We start from the raw sequence: 27,654 nt of genomic DNA, 5'->3' as shown, positions 1-27,654 counted from the left end.
ATTGGTTTTACAGTGAAATACTTAAAAGAGGAGATCTGGACCCCAAGCTCACCACTATTATTTACTTGCTATAGGGTTTTGGCTGAATTCCTTAACCTCTCCTGAACCCTAGTTAAATAAAAAGTAAGTCTCACTGATTCTCCTTGTTGGCACACCCTAGAGATTTCTGTTTGAGTGAAGAACATCACCTTCCCTTTTTGGCACCAGAACTGCTGAGCCAGGCTGACTTCTAGAGATTGGTGACTTCATTTGTGCATGCAGGGCTGGCTGAGATTTTTCTGATATATTAGTCTCCTAGGCCTCCCTGTAGCAAAGTGCCACAAACTGAGTGGTTTAAATGACAAAAACATTGTTTTCTCACAATTCTGGAGGCGGAAGTATGAAATCAAGATGTCACAGGGCTGGTTCCTTCTAAGAACTGGGAGGGAGAATCTGATCCATGCTTCTCCTGTAGCTTCTGGAGGTTTATTGGCAATCTTCTTCAACATTCCCTGGCTTATAGTTGTATCATCCCGAACTCTGTTTTCATCTTCACGTGATCTTCTTGTCTGCAAGTTCCTTTGTCCAAATCTCTGCTTCTTAGAAAGGTACCAATCATATTTGCTTAGGGCCTACCCTAAGAACCTCTTTCTCAACTTGATTAACTCTGTTAAAACCCTACCACCAATTAGGTCACATCAGAGGCACCAGGAGTCAGGACTTACACACACACACACACACACACACACACACACACACATAGGGTGGGGGTGGGGGAGAACAATTAAAGCCATAACACATAACACTGGGGTCAATTAAGATATGATATTCCAGCCTATAGAACCTCAGAGTCTGAGCAGTGTTATGCCTGTGCATCCTTGGAAACAGCAAGTCCCACATATGCCTGTCCTGATATCTCCCAGAGATTGTCTCAGGCTTCTTATGCCATCAGCCTGCAACATCTAGAGAAAGAGTCCCAACCGTTATCCTGACATCCTTTGCCAGCCTGGAGTCCTGCTGTGACTCATTCCACCTGATGCCTAAAATCTGCCACCACTTTCATCCCATCACTCCCTCAACAGGCATCTCCTGGTGCTGACACCCCTGGCTCACTGCCCTAATCCTCTTCAATATTCCTTCCACCTGGGCTTCAATAGTCAGAACACTAAGCTTAAGTGGGGGGTGGGTTTTTAAGTTGCCCACCCCACCAAGCAGGAAAAGACACCATATTTCAATGAGAAATGTGTCTATCCCTTGCTTAGGAATTTTAAAGGGGAAAAACACACAGAGAGAGAAAAAACAAAACAATTCCCACAAAGCAGGCAGGATTAGCTACTTGGTGACTCAGTGACTGTCATTGGCACATGCCTCCCTCCCAGTTAATTCTTTTACACTAATGGCTGCTTTGGGCACCATAAATTATATACCTGTTTTGACTGAAAGGAGTGGCGTGACAAGTGGTAAGGCTTATCAAAATCAAGTCAACATTACTAATGCTGTCAGCACAATAAAGAGAAAGGCAAGGTGCAATCCTGATGACTCCCTGATGAAACATATACAGAGGCTTAACCTAATCCCTGAAGGAATGACAAGGAAAATAAGGTGAAAGACCAATTAGTCTCTTTCCATATAATCTTAAACTGACTGGTTGGCTGTTTTCCTTTCCTCCACTGCCTGACTCATCAAGTAGGAGCCAGGAGGTGACAGAAGCCAGTTCTTTCTCAGCAGAGCCACCACCTGACACTTCCTGGTGGACGATCCACCTGGCTTTCAGTGGATTTTTTAAAATGTGTCCTATCTACCCACACCCTGTCTTTTCTTTCAGAAAGCTGAAAAATCAGCACATTTGTCTCCATTTTATTCTAAGTGGGAGAAACTAGTTTTTGAAGAGAAGTGTTATTTCTCTCTAATGCCGTCCATCAGTTATGGAGTGACCCCTATATGTTCACCCCCTGTTAGGGACTGTGGAAAATACAAGGAAAAGAAAAGCAATATTCCTTGGCCTCTCAGAGTTGAGAGTCTAGTGTAGGGGAGAAAAGAGATAAAACTCTACTTTAGGAAAAGAAAGTCTAAATATTGCTGCTACTTGTCATATGTGATCAAATTACCTTTTGTATTTTAGTAGTAACGTCTTTGGGTTTTATCTAGCTCTATGTATGGATATGCACCAGGCATTCATCTCTCTAGAGTCTTTTATTTAGTATCCTTTGTAACAAATGGGATATAGTTAAAAGGATACTGGTTAGGGTTTACAGTAGCATCTGCAGTAATATTTAGAGGCTGAGACCAGAAATGAGTAAGTATATGGCTCGAGTCATACTATTCTGCTGCAGGGAGATTATGTGCCCAAATGAAAAGTTGATGAAAGGTCAATGAAACTGAAGCTGGTCAAAGATTATGGCCAAGTTGAGAGAACCAGTTGGTAGTTTTAGAAAAAGATACTTATTTTCTCCAATAGCAATGGTGTTCACTTTGCTCAAATGGACAATCCACTTTTCCTGACCAACTTATCCATATAACCTGCTCTGAAAGAGTTAAGGAAACCACCAGAGATGCTTCACTCCTGGGATATAAATCAGTCACCAAAGGTCCTGGGCATTCCAGCAACCTAAGTCACTTCCCTGGATGTGGAGCAAGTACGTTTAGGAGAAGAAACCCACGTTAATCACTTTAACAGTCGTTTCTCCTCTGCTATCTTGACTCACATATGCCATTTTCTCCCTAGCCAACATCAATTAAATTTAATTTAACAAAGATTGAGCCTAATCATCATTAGGATAAAAATAATATTTTCTTCTCACAGTGCTTTTAATTTTTCTAAACACATTTCACATACATTAACTACTTTAATCTTTCCCAGCTGTATGTGGCCAGCCAGGTTGGGGCACCCTGAGAACGCAAGAAACAAAGCTCTGTGCTCCTCCTGAGTTCTTGAAGATCTTGTTCCTCAAGAGGTCATTCACAGGTCATTGTGATCAAATGCATCAGGCCTGAAGCCATCAGACAGTTGCCAGAGAGGAGACCTGGCTTCTTTCTGGGAAGAGAAAATGGAAATCCGCCACCCTGGCCAGCCTGACCCTCCTGTCATCACTCCATCACAGCTTATGACTGATCCGGTTCCCTGAGCTGCTCCCAGCCTCTGGAATCATGGAGCTGCTATTCCTCCTTTCTCGATGACCTATGTATCTCTGTTTCCAGTTATCACCTCATCCCCGTCCTCTACCTGCACTCCCCCAGAACATCTCCAGATTCCTTTGCGTTGACGTCTGGCTCTCAGCTGGGTTTGCAACTCCTCCCAATTTAGCAACATCTGAAAATTTAATTAGAGAGCGGTTGTCTCCTTCTTCCACATAATTAATGAAGATGTTAAAATAAAACTGGATTAAGAATTTATTACACTATAATTTGCAAATCATTGCCACAGTTACTAGATAAGCTCTAACGAGGCAGGAGGGAGCAACTTGAGAGGGCCCCGGGTGTCTAGGCCGTCATGGTCTTTAACTCAAAGCCGAAGGCAGTATGGCACAGGGGGAAGAGTTTAGACTGGGGGTCAAGAACCAGGGTACTCCTGGGAGTCTGGTGCTAACCAAGAAAAACTCCCACATTATAATCCATCCCTAACCACCAAGGTCAGGCAGAAGAACATCAAGACAATTTCATTTCAAATGACCAGGGATTCAGGGAAACTCCCATGTGAGGATGAAACATAGACAATGATCCATTCAAAAAGGAGAAAATGAGGAATGGAGCAAGCAACATGAATCTCTTACTCAATATAATAATACTAGTAAAGGACAAGGCTTTCTTAAAGATTGAACCAAACACTAATAGTGTTAGGTCAAATAATAAGATCCCAGGAAGTACTTACTCCTAAATACCTATTCTTGGCTAACAAAAACAATCAACCCTAGACAAAAATGGTCAATCACAAGAGGAGAGTTTCCAACATTTAAAGGTAATAGGGAGAAAAATTCCATATCTAGCCTTGTTCTTCTTCTGTTCCCATTGTTCTTTATGACCTGCTTTGTCTCAGCTGAATCTCTTGCCTTGATTTTTTTTTTCTTTTTTGGTTTGACTTCTATGACCTCACAGTTTTCTTCCAGATCCTCCTTCAGCTTGACTCTTCTTGAACTACTCAATCCTACATCTTTCCAGCAGTAACCAAACAAGGCCCATCACCTGCTCCAGCATACAGACCAATTCCACATATGCACATGGCTCCTGTGACATTCCTGCTCCAGGCAGCTCTGTCTTCCATCTTGGAGCTGCCATCTCTTCCATGCTGGCCATGCCCACGCAGCAGAGAGGTATGCTGGGACAGAATTAAATACCTTTATGAAGGACAGACACAAAATATTTTAAGGAGTTACTAATGTATTTAGAACAATCTTGGCTTCACAGAGCAAATATTAAACAAGTATGCTATGGTATAATATTCGTGTCCCTCCAAAATTCACATGCTGGAAATCTAACCCTGAAGGTGATGGTATTAGGAGGTGATTAGAATGGGATTCATCTCCTTATAAGGGAGGGTTGACAGAACTGCCAAGTAAGGATCCAAGGAAAAGTCTTCCATTGAGAACTCTCAATGCTGGTATCCTGCTTTCAGTCTTCCAGATTCTAGAACTGTGAGAAAAAAGTTTCTGTTCTTTATAATTTACCCAGGATTTTGTTATGGCAGCCCAAATAAACTGAGACAGGTAGTCATTCCTGTGGACCTTTTTGAAGAAACTTAATGGTAAAGAATACAATTCATTAGTCTGGTTTTATTCCAAAGTTCTTTTGTTAAGTCCAACATAGAGTTGTGTAAGTTAGAATTGGCAACTCATGCATGATTTGACTGCTTTGCTGGCCTGATATTGCAATTTTCAGGTGAAGTTTGGTATCAGATACATCAGTTTCTATGTTTGAGCCCTTTATAGTTCTTTACATCAGTATATTGGAAAGGCGAAGCCTATTTTGTTTTAAAAAAGAAAAAGGAAATAAAAGACAAAGTAGTAACTCACTCAAGGGAATACCTTGAAACGGGTATAATTTATAAAACAAAATACCCTTAATATGACAGCAGTCAATTTAGCCTGATATAAAAGAGGGTATGTGTTTTCTTTCATTTATATTTTTATGATATGTAATGTCTTTATAATTTCACCACTCCGCATCAAAGCCGCCAACTGCTGAGTGCCTAAATAAGTAGCATGTGAAGAAAATGAATGAATTGCTAAATGTCCCATTACGTCCACAGAGAATATCCTTCTATTTGGAGTCAGGAATCTTAAATTGAGACGACAAATGAATGGTTTTCACTCCAATGGAGGGAGAGTTTTGGCAACTTTATTACACTCAGCATTTGAATGGAATGGGGGGAGGAGAAATGAAGTTTTAAAAAATAATAAGTGTTATTGGCATCTGAGCTCTGGCTCTAAATGTCAGTTCCTCTGTGAGAGAGTGATGGGGACCATAGGGAGCAGATCACATGCACAAAAGCTCGGGGACATGGAAAGGAGGGCCTGTCACTGGTGTGATTTTTCCAACACAAAGAAACTATTTGGAGAATCTTAACAAGTTCCAACGTGTTTGGCCCAACACATTAGAAATGACATCAAAAATTGAGAAGCAAAGGACGTGTGGAGCTGGTTAAAGGAAATCGCAGTAATCAGCAGCTCTACAGGGCCTTTAACCATAGACACCCAGGGAGTCCACAGACAGAGGATAAGACCTGGGGGGAGGCTGGTGACTGCAGCACCACCCCAGAGTTCGTTGACTTTAGAAGAGAGGAAAATAGGATGAGTGCCAAGGTGAAGACGGTACAACTACTGATCTGTGCACATTGGATGCAAGGGAGTTCTTTAAGGGTCCACTTTCACAGGCCCTCGTTCACTCATTCTTAAAGTCTTGATATTTAAAACTCTCTTTTATACTCTAGATCTCACCTGTCTCATCTCTCTTTCTCTTACATCTGCAAACTCCCATATAGACTCCCACTCAGCATGGTGCTTTGGGCTACACTTGACAACAAAGGAGCAATGGATGCTCCAAATCAGGAGGTGGGATGTCCTCAGGGGGAGACATTTAACGTACTGGTCATTCATTAAACAGCTGACTAGGAGAGCATGACCGAAGTAGGTCAGATGGACTACTTTGAGTGCTGTGATCAGGAGTACAGGTGATCCGTTAGCCATCAAGGTCATTATTTATTCCCTTGATGAGGTTGACCTGAAAATCTGTGAATATGTGAGAATACATGTGTAATGTACACATGGTCAGAGCATGATGGGAAGATGTTCACCTCCTCTCTGCACCTTTTAAGGTCTATATTTGAAAGAAAACAATTCATAGTCAGATGAGGCGTGGGGAACCTAGGAAACTCTAAGGTTCATGTTCTATGTAAATGCAGAGTAGTATTTTTCTGCTTGAACTGGGAAAATATTCTCTGCATGTAACAAATGTGGTTTTAAAATTGCAACATAATGTAAATCAGAACATAAACTTTGGAGCTTAATTCTTCCTTTAAGACAAAAAAATCAACAGACTGCTCCTCTCTGGACACAGTTTTCTAATTACAGGAACAAATGGGTTGGGTTATATAATTTCTAAATTCCCATACAAGCTAATTCTGGGTGGTCTTTAACAATATAAATAGTAATGCCACACCTACATAAAAATGTTGCATCAGCAGGAACTCTCTTATCAAGAACTGTTTGTATACACTTAACAAAGTACCTGACAATGTACTAAGTAGTTTGTGGACTTTACCCCATTAATCCTTGCAATAACTTTATGAAGAAAGAATTACTATTCCCATTTTTACAGATGAAGACAAAAAAGTTTCTCAACATTATAGTTTTGGGGTGCTAGGATTGGAATTCTAACTTGCATCAAACCCCAAATCCTGTGTTCTTAATTCAAAAACACTTTCTCAAGCATTTTGCTTCCTTAGCAGGGTGGGAGGAAAAGACAGATTACAATGGACTGAGAAATAGAAGTGTTTTCAATATGCATTTACAATATTATTGGAGAGAAAAGAGTAACATGGGGAAAAATAGCTGCAGTTTGTAAGCGACAGATTGAATAGATCAGTCAGTAAGAACTACAGGATTTAAAGAAGGAAAAGTCATTATTATTAAATGCTAGTAACAAACTTGGTTGGAAAGGGCCAGATGTCATTGGGTTTTCAAAGGAGAGGCTACAAGGCAGACAGAAAAGCTGGGAAAGCTTTTTCTGGTGGGGAAAAGCACATTAGCAAAAGCAGACACTGAAAGTATTGTAGCAAGGATGAGAGACAAGGAAGAGACAGATTTACTTTATCCAGTCTGGAGGAAACTTACAAAGCTTGATATTTCACAAAAAATTTTAAAATTGGTTTATACATATAATTTGAAATGGAGAAGAATTCAGAGACAACAAATTCATTGTGAGTTATTATGAATTCATTTATTTTTGCGAAATGTGATCAGCACTTCTGGACCTACAATATTATGTGAGATGGGTCCTTTCAAAAGTATAATTGATGAACCACATGTGCTAGGATCAACCAGGGCCTCTTGTTAAAAATGCAGATTAGCTGATTCTCACTAGGAACCCACTGAATCAGAATCTTTGCAAAATGGACTCAGGAATTTGGATGTCCAAATGCTTTTCAAAATATTAAGATATTTCATTGAGACATAGCTTTCATAAAACAGCTTTAAAGTATTTATTTTGATAAATTTTGATGAAAATATACACCCATGTATATGTAAAAGTCAAGAACGTACAACATTACTAGCATCCTATGAAGTTTCTTATGCCCCTTTGCAGTCAATCCTCTACCACTCCAGGTAAACTGTGATCTGATTCTCAATCTCCATAAGCTAATTTTGACTATTCTAAGACTTTATAAAAATAGTATTTCACAGGATGCACTCTTTTGCACTGATTATTTTTCTTTCAACATCAAACCTATGAGAGCCATCTTGTTGTAGGCATCTACAGTTTGTTCGTTTTTTGTTGCCAAATCATATCACAGTGTGTGAAAATACCATAATTTGTTTATCCATAAGTATTATTGATAGACATTTGAGTGGTTTCCAATTTGGGGCTATTGTGAATAAAGCCATGGTGAACATAATCATATCCATTTCATAAACTTGTGATTTTATTCCTCTTGCATAAATAATTAGGAGTAGATTCACTGAGTCATAGGGTAGGTATATGTTTAGCTTTAAAATAAAAATGACCAATCAGTTTTCTCAAGTCGTTGTACCATTTGATATTCCCACCAACAGTGTAGGAAAGTTCTGGTTTCTCCATATCTTCACTATATATTTTCAAGTTTTATCATTTCATCCATTCAAGGTCAATCTATATTTTTATGGTTAGTACTTTCTATGTCACAAGGTTCAAAGATTTTCAGTAACTTCATAATAATTCCTAATTTTCTTGTTATTTCTTCTTTGATTCATGGGTTATTTAGAAATATCCTCTTTAATTTCCAAATATTTTGGAATTTTTCTGTATATCATAATATCAGTGATTTTCAGTTTAATTACATTGCAGTCAGAAGAAATACTATGTAAGATTTCAATTTCTTGAAATTTATCACATGCATGTTATGGATCAAAATACGACCTAGCTTGCCCTAGAAAATAATGTGCATTCTGCAGTTTTGTGTGTGGTGTTAATGTCAATTTTAAGTCAAACTGGTAAAGTTTAGATTCTCTATATCCTAAATGAATTTTTGCTTACTCATTTGATTGACTAGTGAGAAGTATTAATTCATCTATGAATACATGATTTATATATGTGTATCTACCATTCAACTTGCTTACATTTATATGATGTCTTACAGACAGTATATATTTTTTTCCAGTCTGATAATCTCTGCATTCTAATTTGAGTCTTTTAGTCCATTCTTATTAATGGATTGTTTTTAGATGAGTTTAAATCTATCACCTTGGTATTTATTTTAATTTTGCTGTTTTTTAGGGGGGGGAGTTATTGATAGTTTTAGTATTCTATTTTACTTCCTCTATTGACATTTTGGCTATATTACTTTTTAGTATTACTTTTCTTTGTTGCTCTAGGATTACAGTATGTATCTTTAATTATTAAAGGATCCTTAGAATTAATGTTTTACCAGTTCACACTTCACACTTCCAATTTCACAAAAGCAGGAACATCAATGTAAATACGCTTCACAATGCAAAACACTTTTATTACTCTACCAACTTAATAGTGTTATTGTCATGTTTTATTTCTACTTTTTCCTTTTTTAATTTATGTTTTATTTTTAATTGTAGGATAATTACCTTACAATATTCTGATGGTTCATGCTACATACCAACATGAATTGGCTATAGGAATACATATATCCCTTCCCTCCGGTACTACCCCCCGACTCCCCTCGGTTATAACAGCACTCACTGGCTTTGGGTTTCCTCTACATACGTTTTTACTCTACATATTCCACCTTAAAATGATATCATTTTTGCTTTAAAGAGTTTATTTACCTTTTAAACAAATTAAGAGAAGAAAATTTTAAAGTAGTCTTTTATATTCACTTGCATATTTATTCTTTTCAGTGCTTTTCATTCCTTCTTGTGGAAGAAAATTCCCATCTGACATCATTTCCCTTCAACTTGATGAATTTCCTTTAAAGTTTCTTATTAGTGTAGGTCTGTCAACAATAAATTTTCTCAGCTTTCATTTATGTAGATGTGTATTTCACTCTCTTATTTAAGGATATTTTCATTGCATATAAATTTTAGTTTAGTGAATTCTTTTTCTCTCCTTTGAGATCTTTAAAGATGGCCATTCCATTGTCTTTTGGCCTTCATTATTTCTGACAAAATGTCAACCTCATTCATATTCCATTGCATATAACACACTGTTTTTCCCCAACAGCTTTAAATATGTTCTTTTTATCTCTTTGTCTTTGGCTTTCAGGATTTTGACTAGGATGTGCCCTAGTGTGGTAATTTTTGTGTTTACTCTCCTGCAGCTTTTTATTGCAAATACAGATGCCTGATTCCCACTTCAGATTTATTGTGTCAAATTCTCTAGTTGTATAACAAAGATCTAAATTTAGAACAGTTCATAGTTATTTTTATGGACACTGAAAAATTAGAGAATCACTAAACTACAGTCCTAAAACTAATCCCTATCCTGAAGAAATTTAAGTTATTGTATAGAGCTTAGGTATACACTCAAAATCTATAGTATTAGGATATAAAAATTATGCCATATCAGTGCAGATGACTTGTTAAGAAAATTGAGAAAAAAAGGAAAACTAAATGATAAGAAATAAAAGGTTTTTAGAAGATATAGCATTTAAGTAGAACTTAAAAGCTGAGTGACATTTTGATTTGGAAAGTTAGATGAGTGTGTACCCAATTTAAGTGATCATCTTTAAACACTGTCAGGAAGAATAATTTTACCACCCTGAAATGAACTTTGAAACTGACAGAAAACAGAGGTGAGAGGCCAAGCTCAGGGAATACTTCTAATACACTTAAATTGAAGGTCTCCAATCTCTCAAAATTTAGTATAGAACTGTACCCACACACACAACATGTGATAACCCCACACTGAGTACAAAAGATACCTGGAATGCTTTCCAGCCCATTAAAAAAATGCTATAGCTTATTTTTTCTAATGCAACATAACCTGGATGTCAGGTTGCATTAAGATGCTTTGGGTTAAGATGACATAAATAGTTCAACATAATGAAACATGACACTGAGAAATATGGGCATCGATCTGTGCCACTAATTTAAAGACACACTGGGTTTTGCCTTGATCTGTTTTTATGTCTTCAACCAAGAAATGACACATGGATAATGGGTATTGTCTGTTTTGTTGTTCCCAGGACAGGTTGCACAGAAGAGTTTTTCCATTATTGACACATCCTTGGTATTGACAAGAGGGTTATCATATTCTCTTTCTCATGGACTCTTGTCAAAGGGTCATAACTTACACAAACAAGAACAAAATCATTCTATAGGCAGTTTTCAGGAAAATAGATTCCAGTTGCATCTTCTCATGCTTCTACATTAGCATGCTCTACATTATAGAGCTGAAATTTAATCTTAATTTATTCACATAGTAGTAAGCTATGTATTAGGCTAGGGGCTAGGGATACAAAGATGACTACAACCTGACCACATAATCTTGTCCAGTATTTATTGAAATGTATCTTTTTCAGAGCTACTCCTCAATGTAGCCATAAAATCTCTGTGTTTTGGAAACACAGTTAAACGCACAGCAGACATTTGGGGAAAAAATTAAAGACTGAACTGATTCAGAACTATCTTCTTCCCACCCAGCTGGAGCATTGTAGTCACAGGTCTCTGCTGTGTGAGACCTGGAGCTGATCTGCCTGTAAAATCTGGGTTTTGTCATCACTCTCCTATTCTTTAAAGGGAGACTAGAAAACTCCACCAATCAGCCTGGACAAATAGCAAGAAATCTTGTTTCCCTGACGCTAGGGGCGTGATCATTCAAAATATATTGGATACTGAAGCCTGGTCCAAGTGTAGCTGTGAGTTTCAAATTTATAATGTGGAATAGAGACCCAAATTGGGAATAAACATAAAATATACCCATAACTAGTGAAGCCCCAGAAGTGGCAAAAGAATACTTTGTTGTTAAAGGATTTTTCCACAAAATAGAAACTGCTGGACTCCAACAGAAAATAAATTCTGCTGACTAGGTAATAATAATAATAATAATAAATTGCATGGCATTTTAAAAGACAAATCCCTGAGAGAGAATGAACACACAGAATAATACCAACAACAAAAAAAGGAGAGACTGTGTAAAATTCTTTAAAAGGACTTTAAAATAAAAATATTAAAATGACTTTATGAATCCAATTAAATGTTTTCTTAATGTTAGTGCTGTGTCATGTTTAACAAACTTTTGCCTATTCCAAGATCATAAATATATTTTCCTATGTTTTCTTTTAGAAACATTGCTTTAATATTCATATTAATCAAAAAATAGAGTAGAGGATATTTTCAATGCATATACTGACAAAAATCTTCTATTCAGCATATATTAAAAATACCTACAAATCAATGAGAGAGAAACAGATAATCCAATAAAATAGTAGGCAAAAAACTTGAAAAAGTACTTCACCATAAAGGATAGCAAAATGTCCAGGGAATATTTGAAAAAATTCTCAAAATCATCAGTTATAACCTAAATGAAAATTTGGGCTTCCCTGGTGGCTCAGATGGTAAAGAATGTTCCTACAATGCAAGAGACCTGGATTAGATCCCTAGATTGGGAAGATTCCCTGGAGAACAGAATGTCTACTCACTACTACTGTCTATTCTGGCCTGGAGAATTCCATGGACAGAAGAGCCTGGCAGGCTACAGTCCATGGGGTAGTGAGTCAAATGTGACTAAACAACTAACACTTAGTTTAAATGAATATTTAAAAGATTGTGAGATACCACTGCATAACCAGCAGAATGTCTACATTTATAAAGGCTGTCAGCAAGGATTGGCAAGGATGTGAAGCAATTAGAATTCTTATATATTGATGAGTTTGCTTACATATTGTGATGCTCACTTTAAAAGTAGTTTTGCAGCAGTGATTAAAGCTAAACCCATGTATACCTTATGACCAGTAATTCAATACATAGGTATATACCTAATTTAAGTGTACTTATGTCTACCTAAGACATAAGGCTTAAAAAGCTGTTGATATAAAGTGATGCTCAATGAAAAGTCTATAGAAACTTTCTCTGCTATTCTTGGAACATTTCTATAATTCTAAAATTATCTCAAATTAAACAAAATTAACTTTTTAAAATGCTGGACAAAGTAATATAAACTTGTTCTCATTTGTATGAAATTCAACAAGAATAACAAATGACTAGAGAGAATCCCTTAGGGTAACATTACTCAGAAGGGACTAAATGAGCCTTCTCTGGTACTGGAAATGTTTTATATCTTTTTCAAGGTTGTGTTTATATACTATTTATATAAAGAAAAGGTAAAGAAAGAAACAGGTCTGAAAACTTAAACTTGACACAAATAGAAATCATCTATTTCTTCTTTGCACAAAGCAAAGAACTAAAAAGCCTCTTGATGAAAGTGAAAGAGGAGAGTGAAAAAGCTGGCTTGAAATTCAGCCTTCATAAAACTAAGATCATGGCATCCGGTTCCATCACTTCATGGCAAATAGATGGGGAAAACAGTGGCAGACTCTGTTTTCTTGAGCTCCTAAATCACTGCATATGGTGACTGCAGCCATGAAATTAAAAGACCCTTGTTCCTTGGAAGAAAAACTATGACCAACCAAGATAGCATATTAAAAAGCAGAGACGTGACTTGCCCAACAAAGGTCGGCACTTTGGACACCTGATGCAAAGAACTAACTCGTTGGAAAAGACCCTGATGCTAGGAAATATTGAAGGCAGGAAGAGAAGGGGACTACAGAGGATGATATGGTTGGATGGCATCACTAATTCCATGGACATGAGTTTGAACAAGTTCCGGGAGTTGGTGATGGACAGGGAAACCTGGAGTGCTGCAGTCCATGGGGTTGCAAAATGTTGGACACAACTGAGTGACTAAACTGAACTTCAAAATAACCAGTCAGTAGTCTTCAAAAGTGTAAAGATAATAATAATTGAGGAACCTTCCCAGTTTGAAAGTTTTTGTGTTGAGTTGAATTATAACTAAATGTTTTGTGGTTTATACATTTTATACATTTATACATTTTATAATTATGGAGAAAGTATGAGTATTAAATTTGAAACCTTTAAAGAAAGAAAACATTGAAGCAAAATAAATTCTTTTTTCAGACAAAGACTACAGGATTTTACCATAAGCAAACTGTCAGCAAGAGAGCTATTAAAAGGCAGTTTATGTATCAAAGTCTCTCAAGAGAGAGGCTGGGGAGAGGCTAGGCTTTACTACCAAGAAAGGTTGTGTGTAGCTGGAGCTTAGCCCCACATCTTCCGTGCTCCAGATCCAGAGGCCCTCAGAGCAAGCTCAGAATTTCAGCTCATCGACAGCAACACATTTTGCACTTCTGCTCCCAGTTCTTGACAAAACAAGTTTCCCATCAGGAGGGGGAAAGTACAGTTCTATGGTAGAAGAGACAGTCAATATTTTGAATATAGTATATCTCCCAAAGTTTGATAAAAGGAAGGAGTGGCAGGCATGTAAATATCAAATGATTAATATAGCAAGCATGTTTGTGCATTGAAAATATTGATAGAAAATAATGAAAATCTAGATTTAGGGGTTTTAGAAATAAGGCAGGAAATATAGAACAATGGAAAGTGAAGGAGACATGAGTTTTAAAGATTCAGGTCTCCATACATTTTGGCATGGAATGTAAGTAAGATTGAGCTTCCCTTGTGGCCCGGATGGTATAGAATCTGCCTGCAATGCAAGAGACATAAGTTCAATCCCTGGGTGGGGAAGATCCCCTGGAGAAGTGAATGGCTACCCACTCCAGTATTCTTGTCTGGAGAATTCCATGGACAGAGGAGTCCAGTGGGTTACAGTTCATGGGGTGGCAGAGTAAGACATAACTGAGTTACTAATACTTTCACTTTTCACCTTTCAAGAATAAGATTAACTTTTTAATTATTTGGAGATAAATAGGTATTTTAGACACAGCCATTAAGAATAAAAATATAATGTATACCTTCCTATTTCAATGAGAAAAAAAGGGGAGTATAAAGAAATCATCTCTAACCCAAAGCATTGATGTTGTTGTTCAGTCACTAAGTTGTGTCAAACTCTTTGCTGCCCCATTCTCCTCTTGCCCCCAATCTTTCCCAGCATCAGGGTCTTTTCCATTGAGTTAGCTCTTCACATCAGGTGGCCAAAATATTGGAGTTTGAGCTTCAGCATCAGTCCTTCCAATGGGTGTTCAAGGTTGATTTCCTTCAGGACTGGTTTGATCTCCTTGCAGTCCAAGGGACTCTCAAGAGTCTTCTCCAACATCACAATTTGAAAGCATCAGTTCTTCAGTGCTCAGCCTTCTTGATGGCCCAACTCTCACATCTATACATGACTACTGGAAAAACCATAGCTTTGACTATACTGACATTTAGTAAAGTGAAAAATGCAAAATAAGATAACAGAAACAAGTTCAAATATTCAAACCCCACCTATAATCAAAAGATTTCCCTATTTCTCATCAACATGGAGACCAATATTAAAGATGGTCCCTTAGCCTCGGTCCTGTTACCTGCAGATTTTGAGAAAAATCTGGGAAGCATTGTTCTTGGACAAGGATTTTTCACCAATAACCCAGAGAGCCCCAGAACCCTTAATGAAATATACCATTTGTAACTCAAAGAGTTTTAACATGAATTCAAGCTGGATAAAGCTTGTTTTACAAACAATATTACAGAGACTTTTATCTAAACATTTATGATGCTTAAATGACACAAAATGCATAATTAATACACAACTACAAAAAAGAAAAAAAAAGAAATTATGAAAACAAGCTTAAGAGTAAATCAAGAGCCAAAAGATAAAAAGGAAAAAATGTCAAAAATTTTGAAAATGAAAGTTTAATTTTTGAAATTTAAAGATTTTAAACTCTACTCTGGACATTAGTGATTTAGAATTAAGAATTTAAAGATATTTTAGAGAAATAGGAATTTTTCTATTATAATGTAAAAAAATGATGAAGGGCTCAGAAAATAGGATGAACAATTTCTAGAAAAGAGTAGAAGAAAGGGTAAAGTAACAATATTTTTAAAGGTAATAACTGAGAACTATCCAAAATTTAAGAAAACCAAAATAAAAATATTCATCTAATGGGCATTCTCAGACTTAAAAGAAACTTTTAAAAGAAAGTTAAATATTAGATGATATGCATACTCATGGTATGTATACTATGGATTACTTATTTATTTAACCTTTCATCTAAAAATTTAAAATCCATTCCAAGTCACAGAGGAGCAAAACTATAGAATATTAAGAATTAAACGACAATTTTAAAAGCTTTGAAAATTGATAAATTACTTTAAATAAAGCAAATGATACCATGGTAACAAGTGAAATTCCCTTTAGCCATTCATTGGTGCCAAAAGATAATGGATAAAACACTAGAAATACTTAAGGAAATAACTGCAAACTTAAAATTACAGAATTATATGGGATTATAAAACAAAGGCATAATTTATTCATTCAGCAAATAATTTTCTTTGAGTTTGCTGTTTCAACTCCTGTCCTAAACTTTCGAATATAGCAGGAAACAAAAGACAAAGCCCATTTTCTCAAGCTTCTTTTCTGTGAGGACAGACAATAAAGAGATACTATGTCATAAAGTGGTAATTGCCATAAAAAAGAAAATGTAAGATTAAGGATACAGAGTAGTGATGGGAACTTGTCATTTACGAAGCAGCATAAAGAAAGCCCTTTCCAAAGACATGACATTTGATGAAATTCCTAAAGGAATCAGGAGCTATCCATACATATGTCTGAGACAATGAATTCCAGATGGAGTACTGAAAATGACTTTTAAAAAGAGGAGAAGCAGGGGAGGGGAAGAAAAAAGAATAACTCAAGTTTTTGGCTAGAGGAATTGGCAGAATGGAGTTGTCTTCAGCAGATGCCAGTTTATAGATGAAAAACCAAGAGGCTGCTTCTGTACATGAGATATCCAAAAGACATTTAAATGAGGGCATCATGTAGACAGCTAGATATAGAAACTGGGAATCCGGGGCAAAGGTTGGAATGGGAGATACCAGCCAGCATCCATTTATGAGCTAAAGCCATGTGCTAAGTATGAATAAAGATAAAAAGGAACATCTCAGAGCTGAACCCTGAGGAATGCAGGATGTACAAATAAGAAACATGGAAGGAACCCATGCAGGAGCCCACTTAACAAAGCCCTCTTAACAGAGCCCACTTACCAACAAGGTAGATAGAGAATCCAGAGAATGCCATATAGATGAAATGTGGAATATGTTCCACAAAGAAGTGGGAAACTACATCCAGTGTTGCTTATGAGTCAAAGAAGAACCAGAGACATGACCATTGGATTTGGCATGGGAGGTCATTATTCAACAAGAAAAAATTCAGTGAACAGAAAGTAACAGTGATCTGACTGGGAAGGTAAAAAAGCGAACAGGATAACACGGACAACTCTTTCCAGGAGTTTTCTTGAAAAGACAGTTTCAGTTATATAACTGCTGAGTTTATTACCCATAGACTCTCATCATAAAAATTATTAAGGTATCCACTTCAGCCAGAAGAATATGTACTTGGAAGAAAGTTTCACAATGATGAGCACAGAAATGGCTTTTAAAAAGCAGTAAATTTAATTAGCTATGGATTATAAATAAATTTAACCTTTATTTTTAAAAGTAAAAATAATTTTTTAAGCTAATAAGATAGAGGGGAGGGCTGTTCGATGAAGAAATATGTCATGCTAAAACTGACAGAATTTTCAGAACAAATGACTAATACATAATTATAGTGGAAATTTTAAAGCATATCTGTCAGGGACTGACACATGAAAGTGACAATAAATCTTTACCAATATAGAAGTTTTTAACAACAAAATCAAAATACTTATCTAATAGCCATTTACACACATCAACTCAGAAAAATAAAGATTATATGATGTTTTCAAGTTCATATAAAACATTTTTTAATTCATTGTATGTGAATAAAATCACAAAACTAGGTTCAGCCAATTTCAAACACTCAATATCATAAAAACCATATTCATTAAGCACAATATCATTAAATTAAAAATTAAGACGAACAAAACAAAAACAAGCTCAGATTGTTTTGATGATTGTGCAACACTTTGTGAGTTAAAAAGAAAATTGTGATGAAAACTATAGAATGTTTTGAAAGCAGCTTCTAGATATAAAAGTATTCACTTAAAATTATAATAATAGAAATAAATTAATTGACTTTCAACTCAAAAGCCTGATAAGAAAAAGAATAAACCTTTAAAAAGTAGAAGGAAATAACAACGATAAGATCAGAAAGCAATTAATCATTAGTTGCACTTGTATAATGTTTATAATTAAATAGAAAAAAGAAACAAAGAAGCAATGCAGAGAATCAGCAAAATTTAAAAAAAAATTTTAACTAAGATAAATTTCTAAATTGAACATGTAAAAAAATCAAAGGTATAAGAGGCAAAAAATATTAGTAATTAACAAGAGAATTAATAAGGGATCAACAGATATATGAGGGCTTCCCAGGTAGAGCTGATAGTAAAGAATCTGACTGCCAATGCGGGAGATGCAAGAGACACAGGTTCTATCCTTGGGTCAGGAAGATCCCCTGGAGGAGGAAGTGCAACCAGCGCCAGTATTCTTGCCTGGAAAATTCCATGGACAGAGAAGCCTGGTGGGCTACAGTTCATGTGGCTGCAAAGAGTTGGACACACAGAATGACTGAACATATGCGACACATACAACAGATATACGACATGTAAAACAATAGACCAATATCTCCATAATTTAAATTTTATCCTATGTACTTTTCATTGTTCCAAGACAGTTGTTAAAATGCAAGAATGATTACTTAACCATGAAAAAAATCATACATACAAACTTTGACAATGAAATTGAACAGAGAGAAACTATAAATACAGAAAAGTACTCTAGTGAAAATAACATACTTTATTATATTTATATATAGTTATATATACATTTTTTTCTATATATATTTGTATATAAATAGTTATATATCATATAGGGCTTCCCCACTGGCTCAGAGGGTAAAGTGTCTGCCTACAACGTGGGAGACCTGGGTTCAATCCCTGAGATGGGATGATCCTCTGGAGAAGGAAATGGCAACCCACTCCAGTACACATGCCTGGAAAATCCCATGGATGGAGAAATCTGGTAGGCTACAGTCCCTGGGGTCGCAAAGAGTCAGACACGACTGAGCATCTTCACTTTCACTTTCACTTATTTATTATATAAATCATTTGAAAGAAGGAAAAACAGTAAAAGTACTCCAATTTTTTTTATTATTCTAGCATAACTTTGACACCACAGTTGGACAAAAGAGGTTCAAATAAACCTATTTTATAAATCCCCTAAATAAAGCATTAAAATTTTGAACTTTATGTGCATTTTTGAAGATTGTGCTATTATAAGGTAGCATTTTACTTATGAAAGTATGATTATCTGGAAATCAGAAACATCAGGAAATAATAAACATCAGTTTATTAAATTTATTGACAGATTAAGGATGTCAATTTATTGACCTCTCAATAATGCAGGAAAATCATTTAGTTCATTCAAATTTTTAAATTCTCAAGTTAACTAAGAATACTTAAGTAAGGGCACCTTACTTAACTATTCTTAGTTAACCTAATAAAATGTATCCATCGAAGCTTTCAGCAAACATTGAACTTGATTATGGAAGTTTAGAATCATTTTCACGGATATTAGGGGAAAAAAAGAAATGTGTTATCATATTGTCAGTCAACACTGTACCAGAGCCCCATACCAATTCAATGTGACAAAAACAGTGATGAATGTAAGAAGTGAGAAGAAAGGAACAAAACTGTCCTTGCAGGAGCAATTTTCTTTTTTGCTGATGAGTAGGGATGCTTTCAATTTTTTAAAAGTATACTATTAATTATCTCAGTAAATTTTCCTGGAGTTTCTTTGCAAACTGAGAAACCAATACTGAATGGTTTCTTTCTTGATAACACAAAAACTGGGAGGAAGGCAGCAGGATTTTGCTTTCTCAGCAGTATATGGCACCTTCAAATTCAGTGCAATCCCTTTTATTTATTTTAAATTTTTATTGGAATATAATTGCTTTATAATGCTGTGTTGGTTTCTGTTGTACAGCAAAGTGAATCACTTATACGTATAGCTATTTTTTTTTTAAGATTCTTTTCCCATATAGGTCATTACAGAGTCCTGAGTAAGTATAGTTCCCCATGCTATACAGTAGGTCATTTTTGGTGTATATGTGTCAATCCAACCTCCCAACTTATCACCCCCTCACTTTTCCACCTGGTAACCATAAGTTTGTTTTCTTACATCTGTGACACTTTTTTTTATTTTGTACACAAGTTCTTTTGTACCATTTTTTAGATTCCACATATAAGTAATATCATATGATATTTGTCTTTGCAATTCCTTTTAGGGCTCCCAGTTTGAGGAGTTCAAACTAATTTAGAACTCCTAGTTTGGGTGTGTGAGATTTGTTAAACATGAGTAAGTCCATTGTTATATTCTCTTCCTATTTTTTTTCAGTTGGCATATGTAAATGTATATACCTGCATGGAATCATTTTAAAATTCATCCACATTACCGAAGTGTTCTTGCTTGAGCCCACTCTTCACAAACAGTCCTTGGAGTATTTGAAATTTGTTCAAAATGTTTTGTTTTTTCTTGGAAAATTCAGATGTGGAGAAATGTTCTTCATTAAGTCATAGCGTATTTCAGATGGATCGCATATTCTACACTTCTCTGAAAGCAGGAGGATAATATTGTATCACTTTGGTGACAATTAAACAGTGTTTTCTTTTAAAACACCAGTCACTCTACTTTGGACTTGGAGGAAAGGGAGATAATTTTAGAAGTTTTCTTGAGAAAATTTTCAAGATAGCGTTTTTTTGCACAAGAACTTTTTTTGCTTGACTTGAAGATCTTTGACAAAGTGTTCCCCTAATTCCACCAGGCAGTGGGGACACAGAAGATGGTTAAAAAAAAAAAAAACCCTAGGAGACAAAAAAGTCATATATTCATACATTTGGGGCAGAGAAATCAGAAATACTTTTGATGTAGAGGGAATGAAAAAGAAAATTAAATGCAAAAAGGTGCAAGTAGAAGATAATGGAAAGAATTTCTTTGGACTTACTCATATCCTGTTTGCTCAAATACAGACAGGAGGGAGACGTATGGGAAACATCACCTCCACTGCTTCTATATTTTATTAAAGTTCCAGTAACCTTTCAATTCACAATCCTGTCATTAATTCCCCCCTGGAGTATGGTCTAATGGGACATGTGTAGAAGTTACAATTGAAATTACTTCATTGAGGGAAGGATATACACTGCCTCACAAATCTCTAATTTTTTTTCAATAATTTTTTCAATAATTTTTTTTTCAATAATCCAAGATGGCTCTATCATTTAGGAAAACTTTCCTCTTTGAGAGATGGCTCCCATCAATTGACAACCAGGTATTTAGAGCCAGACTTCTTTTATTAAATCTTACTTCCACCAAGGTACAAAGAATATTCCTTTGTTATCATATTTGGTAATATGATAAATGATGATAAATATGATAAAATATTGAGGAAGACTACACTTCTCCCAATTCCCAAATGTGTATCCTTCAATTCAGTCATTCAGTCCTGTTTGACTCTTTGTGACCCCATGGACTGCAGAAGGTCAGGCCTCCCTGTCCATCGCCAACACCCAGAGTTTACTCAAACTCATGTCCATTGAGTTGGTGATGCCATCCAACCATCTCATCCTCTGTCATCCCCTTCTCCTCCTGCCTTTAATCTTTCCCAGCATCAGGGACTTTTCTAATGAGTCTGTTCTTTGTATCAGATGGCCAAAGTATTGGAGTTTCAGCTTCAGCATCAGTCCTTCCAATGAATATTCAGGACTGATTTCCTTTAGGATGGACTGGTTGGATCTCCTTGCAGTCCAAGGGACTCTCAAGAGTCTTCTCCAACACTACAGTTCAAAAGCATCAGTTTTCAGTCCTCAGCTTCCTTATATTCCAACTGTCACATCCATACAGGATTACTGGAAAAACCATAGCTTTGACTAGACAGACATTTATTGACAAAATAATGTCTCTGCTTTTTACTATGCTGTCTAGGTTGGTCATGGCTTTTCTTCCAAGGAGCAAGCATCTTTTAATTTCATGGCTGCAGTCACCATCTGCAGTGATTTTGGTGCACAAAAAAATAAAGCCTCTCATGTTTCCATTGTTTCCCCATCTATTTGCCATGAAGTGATGGGACCAGATGCAATGATCTTAGTTTTCTAACTGTTGAGTTTTAATTAACTTTTTCACTCTCCTCTTTCACTTTCATCAAGCGGCTCTTTAGTTCTTCTTTGCTTTCTTCCATAATGGTGGTGTCATCTCCATATCAGAGGTAATTTATATTTCTCCCAGCAATCTTGATTCCAGCTTGTGCTTCTTCCAGCCTAGCGTTTCTCATGAGGTACTCTGCATGTAAGTTAAATAAGCAGGGTGACAATACACAGCCTTGATGTACTCCTTTTCCTATTTGGAACCAGTCAGTTGTTCCATGTCCAGTTCTACCTGTTGCTTACTGATGTGCATACAGATTTCTCAAGAGGCAGGTCAGGTGGTCTGGTATTCCCATCTCTTGAAGAATTTTCCACAGTTTGTTGTGATCCACACAGTCAAAGGCTTTGGCATAGTCAATAAAGCAGAAGTAGATGTTTTTTTTGGAACTCTCGTACTTTTTCGATGATCCAAGGGATGTAGGCAATTTGATCTCTGGTTCCTCTGCCTTTTCTAAAACCCCCTTGAACATCTGGACGTTCACAGTTCACATACTGTTGAAGCCTGACTTGGAGAATTTTGAGTGTTACTTTACTAGCATGTGAGATGAGTACAATTGTGCAGTAGTTAGAGCATTCTTTGGGATTGCTTTTCTTTGGGATTGGAATGAAAACTGACCTTTTCCAGTCCTGTGACCACTGCTGAGTTTTCCAAATTTGCTGGTACATTGAGTGCAGCACTTTCACAGCATCATCTTTTAGTATTTCAAATAACTCAACTGAAATTCCATTACCTACAGTAGCTTTGTTCATAGTGATGTTTCCTAAGGACCACTTGATTTTACTTTCCAGGATGTCTGGCTCTAGGTGAGTGATCACATCTTCGTGGTTATCTGGGTCATGAAAATCTTTTTTGTACAGTTCTTCTGTGTATTCTTGCCACCTCTTCTTAGTAGCTTCTGCTTCTGTTAGGCCCATAACATTTCTGTCCTTTATTGTGCCCGTCTTTGCATGAAATATTCCCTTGGCCTCTCTAATTTTCTTGAAGAGATCTCTAGTCTTTCCCATTCTGTTGTTTTCCTCTATATCTTTGCATTGATCGCTGAGGAAGGCTTTCTTATCTCTCCTTGCTATTCTTTGGAACTCTGTATTCAAATGGATATATCAGTCCTTTCTCCTTTGCCTTTCTCTTCTCTTCTGTTCACAGCTATTTGTAAGGCCTCCTCAGCCAATGATTTTGTCTTTTTGCATTTCTTTTCCATGAGGATGGTCTTAATCCCTGTCTCCTGTACAATGTCACAAACCTCTGTCCATAGTTCTTCAGGCACTGTGTCTATGAGATCTAATCCCTTGAATGTATTTCTCACTTCCACTGTATAATTGTTAGGGATTTGATGTAGGTCATACCTGAATGGTCTAATGGTTTTCCTTACCTTTCTTCAATTTAAGTCTGAATTTGGCATTAAAGAGTTCATGGTCTGTGCCACAGTCAGCTCCCAGTCTTGTTTTTGCTGACTATATAGAACTTCTCCATCTTTGGCTGCAAAGAATATAATCAGTGTGATTTCAGTATTGACCATCTGGTGATGTCTATGTGTAGGGTCTTCTCTTGTGTTGTTGGAAGAGGGTGTTTGCTATGACCAGTGCATTTTCTTGGCAAAACTCTATTAGCCTTTGCCCTGCTTCATTCTGTATTGCAAGGTCAAATTTCTGTTACTACAGATATTTCTTGACTTCTACTTTTGCATTCCCATTTCCTATAATGAAAAGGACATCTTTTTTGGGTATTAGTTCTAGAAGGTCTTATAGGTCTTCACAGAACCACTCAACTTCAGCTTCTTCAGCATTACTGGTCAGGTCATAGACTTGGATTATTGTGGTATTGAATGGTTTGCCTTGGAAATGAACAGAGATCATTCTGTCATTTTTGAGATTGCATCCAGGTACTGCATTTCAGACTCTTTTTTTTTTTTACTATGATGGCTACTCCATTTCTTCTAAGGGATTCTTGTCCACAGTAATAGATATAATGGTCATGGTCATCTGAGTTAAATTCACCCATTCCAGTCCATTTTAGTTTGTTGATTCCTAAAATGCTGATGTTCACTCTTGCCATCTCCTGTTTGACCACTCCAATTTGCTTTAATTCATGAACCTAACATTCCAGGTTCCTATGTAATATTGCTCTTTGCAGCATCAGACCTTACGTCCATCACCAGTCACATCAGAGGGCTCAAACAAACTTTGGGCACATCAAGACCCAGAAACCCACAGAGACTGAGACAGAGCTGTGTCTGATTGTCTCCTGTGAAAGGAGGGTCAGCAGTGGACTGCCACAGGGGCAGGGCCTCTGGGTGCAGCCAACTTGGGTATGGCATAAGCTCTCTTGGAAGAGGTCGCCATTAACCCCACCAGAACTTACTGAGGACTGGGAAACAGACTCTTGGCAAGCGCAAACAGAACCTTGTGCACACCAGGACCCAGAAGAAAGGAGCAGCAACCCCACAAAAGACTAACCCGGACTTGCCTGTAAGAGTCCAGGAGTCTCCAGCAGAGGCGTGGGTCAGTGGTGGCCCGCTGCAGGGCTGGGGGCACTGAGTGGAGCAGTGCGTGCATGGGACCTTTTGAAGGAGGTCGCCATTATCTTCATTACCTCCACCATAGTTTGGCCCCAGATACACAAGGAGAGAACACAGCCCCACCCATCAACAGAAGATTGGATTAAAGATTAACTGAACATGGCCCCACCCATCAGAACAAGACCCAATTTCCCCCTCAGTCTCTCCCATCAAGAAGCTTCCCTAAGCCTCTTATCCTTCTCAATCAGAGGGCAGACAGACTGAAAATCAAAACCACAGGAGGCTAACGAATCTGATCACACGGGCCACAGCCTTGTCTAACTCAATGAAACTATGAGACAGGCTGTGTAGGGCCACCCAAGATGGACGGGTCATGGTGGAGAGTTCTGACAAAACGTGGTTCACTGGAGAAGGGAGTGGCAAACCACTTCAGATTCTTGCCTTGAGAACCCCATGAGCAGTGTGTGTAGCCTTACATATCTTAATTCTTCATGAATACACAGGTCACACACAAGTGTCAAATAGGGTCAAAGTACAAGACACTGTGCAAGTATAAGACCCCTGATATAATGTGGTTTGAGGAATATTAGAGAAAACCATATCATAAATAGATTACACTAATGTGGCCAAATATTGCTATCATGGAAGAGTGTTGTGGGAGCAGAGGTGGGTTGCCTGATTCTCAAGGGCATGTCAGAGATAATATCAGAGGAGATTATTCAAGATTAATTTTTCAGTAAAACTAATGAAACTAAAATTGTCCAGGGAAGAAACTGAAGAGACACTGAACTAATACAGTGGCCATGGTTATGGAGAAAATCTAAAGGCTTATGAGAAAATCTAACAGGTCTTAGTAGCAGCTGGGATCACAAAGAGTTTATAATAACTCCCCAGTTTCATAGGATCAAAGTAAATGACCACAGCAGGATGTGATACCACCATGGATTATATTTGTTACCTTGCATGAATCACCAAATTTAACTCTGCGATCTGATAAAGAGATACCTCATTACTGTGAACAAAGCTAATGGAGGTGATGGAATTCCTGCTGAGCTATTTAAAATCCTAAACGATGATGCTATTAAAGTGCTGCACACAATATGTCAGCAAATTTGGAAAACTCAGCAGTGGCCACAGGACTGGACAAGTTCAGTTTTCATTCCAATCCCCAAAAAAGGGCACTGCCAAAGATTGTTCAAACTACTGCAAAATTGCACTCATTTCACATGCTAGCAAGGTAATGCTCAAAATCCTTCAAGCAGGGCTTCAACAGTACCTAAACCGAGAACTTCAGATGTACAAGCTGGATTTAGAAAAGGCAAAGGAACCAGAGACCATATTGCCAACATCTGTTGTATCATTAAAAAAGCAAGCAAGTTCCAGAAAAAAATATCTACTTCTACTTCATTGACTATGCTAAAGCTTTTTAATATGTGCATCATAACAAACTATGGAAAAAATTTTCAAGAGATAGGAATACCAGGCCACCTTACCTGCCTAATGAGAAACCTATATGCAGGACAAGAAGCAACAGTTAGAAACAGACATGGAACAGCAGACTGGGTCAAAATTTTGAAAGGAGATTATCAAGGCTCTATATTGTCACTTTGCTTATTTAACTCCTATGCAGAGTACATCATGCAAAATGCAGGGCTGAATGAAGCCCAATCTGGAATCAAGATTGCCAGGAGAAATATCACTAACCTCAGATATGCAGATAACAGCAACCTAATGTCAGAAAGTGAAGAAGAACTAAAAGAGCCTCTTGATGGAAGTGAAAGAGGGGAGTGAAAAAGTTGGCTTAAAACTCAACATTCAGAAAACTAAGATCATGGTATCTGGTCTCATCACTTCATGGCAAATAGATGAGGAAACAATGGAAACAGTAAAATACTTTACTTTCTTAGGCTCCAAAATCACTGTGGACAGTGACTGAAGTCAGGAAATTAAAAGACGCTTGCTCCTTAGAAGTAATGCTATGACAAACCTAGACAGCATATTAAAAAGCAGAGACATTACTTTGCCAACAAAGGTCCATATAGTCAAAGCTATAATTTTTTTCAGTAGTCATGTATGGATGTGAGAATTGGACTATAAAGAAAGCTGAGCACCAAAGAACTGATGCTTTCGAACTGGAGAATTTTCAAGAGTCCTTTGGACTGCAAGAAGATCAAACCAGGCAATCCTAAAGAAAATCAACCCTGAATACTGGAAGGACTGATGCTAGAGCTGAAGCTCCAGTACTTTGGCCACCTGATGCAAAGAGCCAACTCATTGGAAAAGATCCTGATGCTGGGAAAGTCTGAGAGCAGGAAGAGAAGGGGATGACAGAGAATGAAATGGTTGGACGACATCATCGACTCAATGGACATGAGTTTGAGCAAACTCCGAGAGATAGTGAAGGACAGGGAAGACTGGCATGCTGCAGTCCATGGGGTCACAAAGAGTTGAACATGACAGAGCAACTGAACAAAAACAACAACTCGTTGGGTACATAGAGCCTGGACATTTAAAGCAGAAGTGAGTCTGAGAAGCTACTTCCCAAATCTCAAAAACCTTAATGAGAATCAGATCCTTATCTTATCAGGATATTGTTTGGACTAATATTTGGGTAGGGAATTATAGGAGAACTAGTATTAATTTGATTAATTCAGTCTGAGTCCAAGTTCAGATGGCGATCAGGCAGTTCTCTAGTGAATTAACAGGGGAAACAAGTAAGTACTTAATACAGTACTATTGTAAGTTAACACTCTGCAGCATGGTTCATGGGGAAAGTTGTAAACAAATTGATTCTTAGAGGTCAGGACCACAGTGATGTCTACTCCTACTCCAGATTCTGCAAGCCCCTCTGAACTTATCACAACATGCCATTCTTCTGGAACATTTAATCTAGTCTTAATAGTGCACATAATTGCCAAAAGGATTTTCTGAGAACTCAATATCAAGGACTAACTGGATGAAAGAGTGGTTGGTTTAAAAGCATTACACCACTATGGTAGCATCCATACGACATAGGAAAATGGATAGGAGAAATGGGTGTTTTCTTAAAACAGCAAAGTGAAAGTATGTTTTCTCCTCTTTAATCATATCCTTTTAATCCTGAAGAGATCTTAGCAATTCTTAGCATCTTCTATATGTCTTCTCCTCAAA

Source organism: Odocoileus virginianus, chromosome 22, assembly GCF_023699985.2.
Source record: "Odocoileus virginianus isolate 20LAN1187 ecotype Illinois chromosome 22, Ovbor_1.2, whole genome shotgun sequence".
NCBI lineage: Eukaryota > Metazoa > Chordata > Mammalia > Artiodactyla > Cervidae > Odocoileus > Odocoileus virginianus.
The sequence above is the reverse complement of the archived record's forward strand: the minus strand, read 5'-3'. Positions refer to the sequence as shown.